A 6348-nucleotide genomic window follows, 5' to 3' on the forward strand; every position below is an offset into this window, starting at 1 on the left:
GTTGATTTCTGGGAAGGTTTCATGGTGTCATTGCATACAGCTTGGTATACATGTGTTCATCATGGCATTTCCTGCGTGATGAAGGAAGCTCAGGAGTATCATGGGAAAGTGGGTGTGTTGAATCAGCACAGAAGGTAGTAGAGTTTCAGTGGTGCAGAACTAAGACAAAGACTGCTAGAAGCCTCTCTGTTGTTCACTAACTAGCTCCTTATTTAGCCCATATCAACCACAGCTCTACAAAAATGCTAGTTTTGTAAATTTAAAACCACACAAGGAAAGATTATAAAAGACTGAATACTTGGAATAAATTATTTTTTCATAGAATAATTGAAAAGGATTTATGCTTCTTCACTCAAACTATTTCATAAATTGAATATTGTTAGTGCCGTCCTTCACCCTGAACTCATGTTTTCATTTGATTGTCACTGAATCATTGCTAACAGGTAGGGTCTGTAAGAGGTGATAAAGAAATTAAGAAGAATTAGTGCCTTTTTCAAAGAAGTAGGTTTCTGTTCCCAGGACTAAGAACAGGCCATTATGAAACAAGTCTGCCCCTATTGTTTTGTCTCTTTCTCATATACCTGCTTGCACTTCTGCTTTCTACTTTGAGTGACATTCTGGGATAAGGTATTGTTTCAATGTATGTGCAATTTGCATTCAAGAAAAGAGAGGAGAGGAATGACTGGAAGCAATATTTGAATAGACAGTGACCCTAATCTTCTAAAACTTATGAAAGACATCAAGTTACAGAATCAGAGAGTGTAATGAACTCCAAATAGGATAAATGAAAAGAAAACCCTATCTAGACATGTTAGGGTCAAACTGCTGAAAGCCAGATATAAGGAGAAAATCCTAGAAGCAGTAAGAAGAAAAACAATTTCTCTTTAGAGAAGCAACAATGAGACTTTCAGCAGAAATGTTGGGGGAAAACAAACCATAAAATAGATTCTGCAAAGTGGAAGTGAATGCCACAAGGTTCAAAATATCCTTTAAAAATGGATCTAATATGGATCATAGATATATATGGAAAGTTACATGATAAAACTCCTGTGTTAAGCAGTAAGAAATCATCCATGGTCTTGAGAGTAAACAGTTATTTCTTAAACAAATGATAATAATGACAGATAATACTGAAAAATTCTACTTCATGACAATTAAGAAGTTGTGTTCATCAAAGAGAACAATAAGGAAACAAAGTTCAGAAGAGTGTGTTCGCAAGATACATATCCCCTTAAAGACTCTTATTCACTAGATAAACTGGAATAAGACAGGCTCACTATAACAGTGTTAATCAGGAGGTCGAGAAACTGGAATTCTCATTCATTGTTGATGGGGATGTTAACTGATATCATCTTTTAGAATTTTTTGGCAATATCTGTTAAAGGGCTTACCAGAAATTTGATTTCTAGCATGAGTTTACATTCAGAAAATACATGTACAAGAATGGTCCTGGCAGGTTTATACCTAGTCATTAACAGCAGGAAACAACCCAAATCTACATCAATATGATAATGGGTAAACCAACTGTGGTATATTTATGCATTGGAATACTACTCAGAAAATTACTACTACATACAATGAAGTAGATGAATCTAACAGACACAGACTGTACAAAAGAAACCAGATACAAAAGAATACATATTGTATGTGTCCATTTAGATGAACATCAAAAGAAGGCAAAATTAATTTATGTCATAGTGGTCAGAATGGTATTATCTTTGAGGAAATATATATTGATTAGAAGAACTATAAATGATTATTTTGTAGTGCTGGAAATATTCCATCCCTTGATCTAGATTGTGGTTGTAGGAATGTATTAATACATAAAATTCATTTAGCTGTACTGAAAGACTTTCAGAAAAGCAAAAATTAAGAAAATTAATCTTCAAGTAGATATGTACTAAAAGAAAGAAAGGGATAAAGGGAGGTTATCAAATTGGAAGAAAAAGATTCTAGATGAAAGCATGGAATTGCATGAATCAGCAAAGAATAACAGGAGACTGGATAAAGAAATTAGGGGATATGTACTATAGAATACTATATAGCAGTAAAAAAATTGAAATCTGGTCATTTGCAACAAAATGGAGGAATCTGGAAAACATCTTCCTGAGTGAAATAAGCCAGTCCCAAAGGGACAAATATCATTTGTTCTCCCTGATCAGTGACAACTAACTGAGAACCAAAAAGGAAAACTGTTGAAGTGACAGGGATACTATGAGAAACAATGACTTGATCAGCTCTTGTCCTGACTGTCGAGGAACAACTTAATATTTTATTCCTTTTAGTATTATTTTGTTCTACTTAATACCATTGGTTGAACTCTTTAATTAACACACAGTTATTCTTACGTGTTTAAAATTAACTGAAAAGTGATCCCTGTTAAATATAAGAGTGGGAATAAGAGAGGGAGGATATGTACAGTTTGGTACATGCTCACTTGGACTTACCCCTAATGGTAGTTAGAAATGTGCCAGGGGATTCCAATTCAATCCCATCAAGGTGGCACGTACCAATGCCATCTTTTTTATTTTTATTTTTATTTTTGATAGGCAGAGTGGACAGTGAGAGAGAGAGAGACAGAGAGAAAGGTCTTCCTTTGCCGTTGGTTCACCCTCCAATGGCCGCCGCGGTAGCACGCTGCGGCCGGCGCACCGCGCTGATCCAATGGCAGGAGCCAGGTGCTTCTCCTGGTCTCCCATGCCGGTGCAGGGCCCAAGGACTTGGGCCATTTTCCACTGCACTCCCTGGCCACAGCAGAGAGCTGGCTTGGAAGAGGGGCAACCGGGACAGAATCCGGCACCCTGACCGGGACTAGAACCCAGTGTGCCGGCGCCGAAAGGCGGAGGATTAGCCTGTTGAGCCATGGCGCCAGCCCCAAAATGCAATCTTACTTGTTAAAGTGATCAGTTTAAGTTCATAATTGATCAAAAAGATAGGATTAAGTGTCAAAGGGATTACATAAATAAGACCAGTGTCTGCAAATAATAATTGATAGAATTAAAAAGGAGAGAATGATCCTACATGGGAAGCAGGATACACAGCAGGCTCATAGAATGGCAAATGCCCTAAACAGCACTCTGGCCTCAGAATCAGCCCATAAGGCATTCAGATCTGGCTAAAAAGCCCATGAGAGTTCAAAAGATGGCAATACAACATACCAAAATTTGTGGGATACAGCAAATACAGTATTAAAAGGAAAGTTGGTGCCTACATAAAGAAACTGGAAAGGCAACAAATAAATGAGCTATCAATGCACCTCAAGGATCTAGAAAAACAACAGCAAGCCAAACCCAGAACTAGTAGAAGCAAAGAAATAATTAGAGAAGAAATCAACAAAATTGACACAAACAAAAAAATTACAAAAGATAAGTAAAATGAAGAGCTGGTGTTTTGAAAAAATAAACAAAATTGACACACCATAAACCCACCTAACCATAAAAAGGAGACAGAAGATCCAAGTCAATAAAATTAGAGATGAAAAAGGAAATGTAAAAACAGACACCACAGAAATAAAAAGAATCACTAGAAACTACTACAAAGAGTAGTAGTAGTTTCTAGGGAAACCTAGAAGAAATGGATTATTCCTGGACACATACAATCTACCTAAATTGAGCCATTAACACACAGAAAACTTAAACAGACCCATTAACAAGACAGAAATTTAATCAGTAATAAAGACCCTCCCAACAAAGAAAAGCCCAGGACCAGATGGTTTCACCACTGAATTCAACTAAACATTTAACGAACTAACTCCAATTCTTCTCAAATTATTCAAAATAATTGAAAGGAAGAGAATCCTCCCAAAGTCTTTCTATGAAGCCAGAATCACCTTAATTCCTGAACTTGGAAAAGACACAACAGAGAAAGAGAACTGTAGTCCAATTTCTTTGATGAACATAGATGCAAAAAATCCTCAGCAAAATTCTCACCAATCAAATCCAACAACACATCAGAAAAATCATTCACCTGGACCAAGTGGGATTTATCCCTGGTATGCAGGGTTGGTTCAGCATTCTCAAAAAAGTCAATGTGATATATAACATTAACAAACTTAAGAACAAAATCCATATGATTATCTCAATAGATGCAGAGAAAGTATTTGACAAAATACAGCACACTTTCATGATGAAAACTCTTCGCAATCAGGTTTAGAAGGAACATTCCTCAACACAATCAAGGCAATTTATGAGAAACCCATGACCAGCATCCTATTGAATGGGGAAAAGTTGGAAGCATTATCAATGAGATCTGGAACCAGACAAGGATGCCCACCCTCACCACTGTTGTACAATATAATCCTGGAAGTTTTAGCCAGAGCTATTAGGTAAGAAAAAGAAATAAAAGGGATTCAAATCAATAAAGAGGAAATCAAACTATCCCTATTGGCAGATGGCATGATTCTACATATAGTGGATCCAAAAGACTCCACCAAGACAGTATTTGAACTCACAGAAGAGTTTGGTAAAATAGCAGGATACAAAACAAAAACACAAAAATCAGTAGCTTTTGTATACACAGACAATGCTACAGATGAGAAAGAATTTCTAAGATCAATCTCATTCACAATAGCTACAAAATAATAAAATACTTTGGAATAAATTTAACCAAGGATGTCAACGATCTTACCATGAAAATTATAAAATAATAAAGAAGGAAATGGAAGAAGATGCAAAAAATGGCAAAAACTTCCATGTTCATGGATTGGAAGAATCAATATTTCAAAATATCCATTCTTCCAAAAGCAATTTATCAATTCAATGCAATAACATTCAAAATACCAATGACATTCTTCTCAGATTTAGAAAAAATGAAGCTGAAATTCATATAGGTACACAGGAAAACTCATATAACTAAAGGAATCTGATACAACAAAAACAAAGCCGGAGGCATCACAATATCAGATTTCAGATATACTACAAGGCAGTTATAATCAAAACAGCCTGGTACTGGTACAAAAGCAGATGGACAGACCAAAAGAACAGAATAGAAACATCAGACATCAATCCAAGCATCTACAACCAACTTATATTCAACCAAGGAGATAAAACCAATCCCTGGAGCAAAGACAGTCTCTTCAAGAAACGGATCTTGGAAAACTGGATTTCCAAATGTAGAAGTATGAAGCAAAACCTCTCCCTTACAAATTACACAAAAATGCATTCAAAATGGATTAAAGACCTAAATTTATGACCTGATACTATCAGATTATTAGAGAGCACTTGGAAACCCTGCAAGACACTGGCACAGTCCAAGTGTTCCTGGAAAAGACCCCAGAGGCAGAGGCAATCAAAGCCAAAGTTAACAAATGGGATTACATCAAATTGAGAAGATTCTGTACTGCAAAGAAACAGTCAAGAAAGCGAAGAGGCAACTGACATATTGGGAAAAATCATTTGAAAAGCATGCAACTGATAAAGGATTAATAACCATAATATATAAAGAGAACAAGAAATTCCACAACAACAAAGCAAACAACCCATTTAAGAAATGGGCAAAGGACTTAAACAGATATTTTTCGAAAGAGGAAATACAAATGGCCAACAGATACATGAAAAAATGCTCAGGATCACTAGTGGTCAATGAAATGCAAATCAAAACCTCAATAAGGTTTCACCTCAACCTAGTTAGAATGGCTTTCATACAGAAATCATCAAACATAAATACTGGCAAGTTTGTGAAGAAAAAGATACTCTAATCCATTGTTGGTTGGAATGTAAACTGGTAAAACCATTATGGAAGGCAGTTTGGAGATACTTCAGAAATCTGAAGATAGTCCTACCATATGACCCAGCCATTCCACTCCTGGGAATTTACTCAAGGGAAATGAAATTAGCAAATAAAAGGGTGATCTGCACCCTATTTTTTTTTTTGCAGCTCAATTCACAATAGCTAAGTCGTGGAATTAACCTAAATGCCCATCAATTGAAGACTGGATAAAGAAATTATGAGATATGTACACCTTGGAATACTACACAGTGGTAAAAAAAAATGAAACCCGGTCACTTGCAGTAAAATGGATGAATCTGGAAAACATCATACTTAGTGAAATAAACCAGTCTCAGAGGATCAAATACCATATGTTCTCCCTGATTGTAATAACTAACAGAACACCTAAAAGGAAATCTGTAGAAGTGAAATTGACACTTTAAGAAGCAATGACTTGAACAACCCTTGTCTTGACTGTTGAGGAATGTTTTTTTTTTCTCTTCCTTTTCTTTTTTTTTTTTTTTTAAAGATTTTAATTTATTTATTTGACGGGCAGAGTCACAGACAGTGAGTGAGATAGAGAGAGAGAGAGACAGAGAGCAAGGTCTTCCTTCCGTTGGTTCATTCCCCAACTGGCTGCAA

Source organism: Lepus europaeus, chromosome 8 (genome assembly GCF_033115175.1).
Source record: "Lepus europaeus isolate LE1 chromosome 8, mLepTim1.pri, whole genome shotgun sequence".
Lineage (NCBI taxonomy): Eukaryota > Metazoa > Chordata > Mammalia > Lagomorpha > Leporidae > Lepus > Lepus europaeus.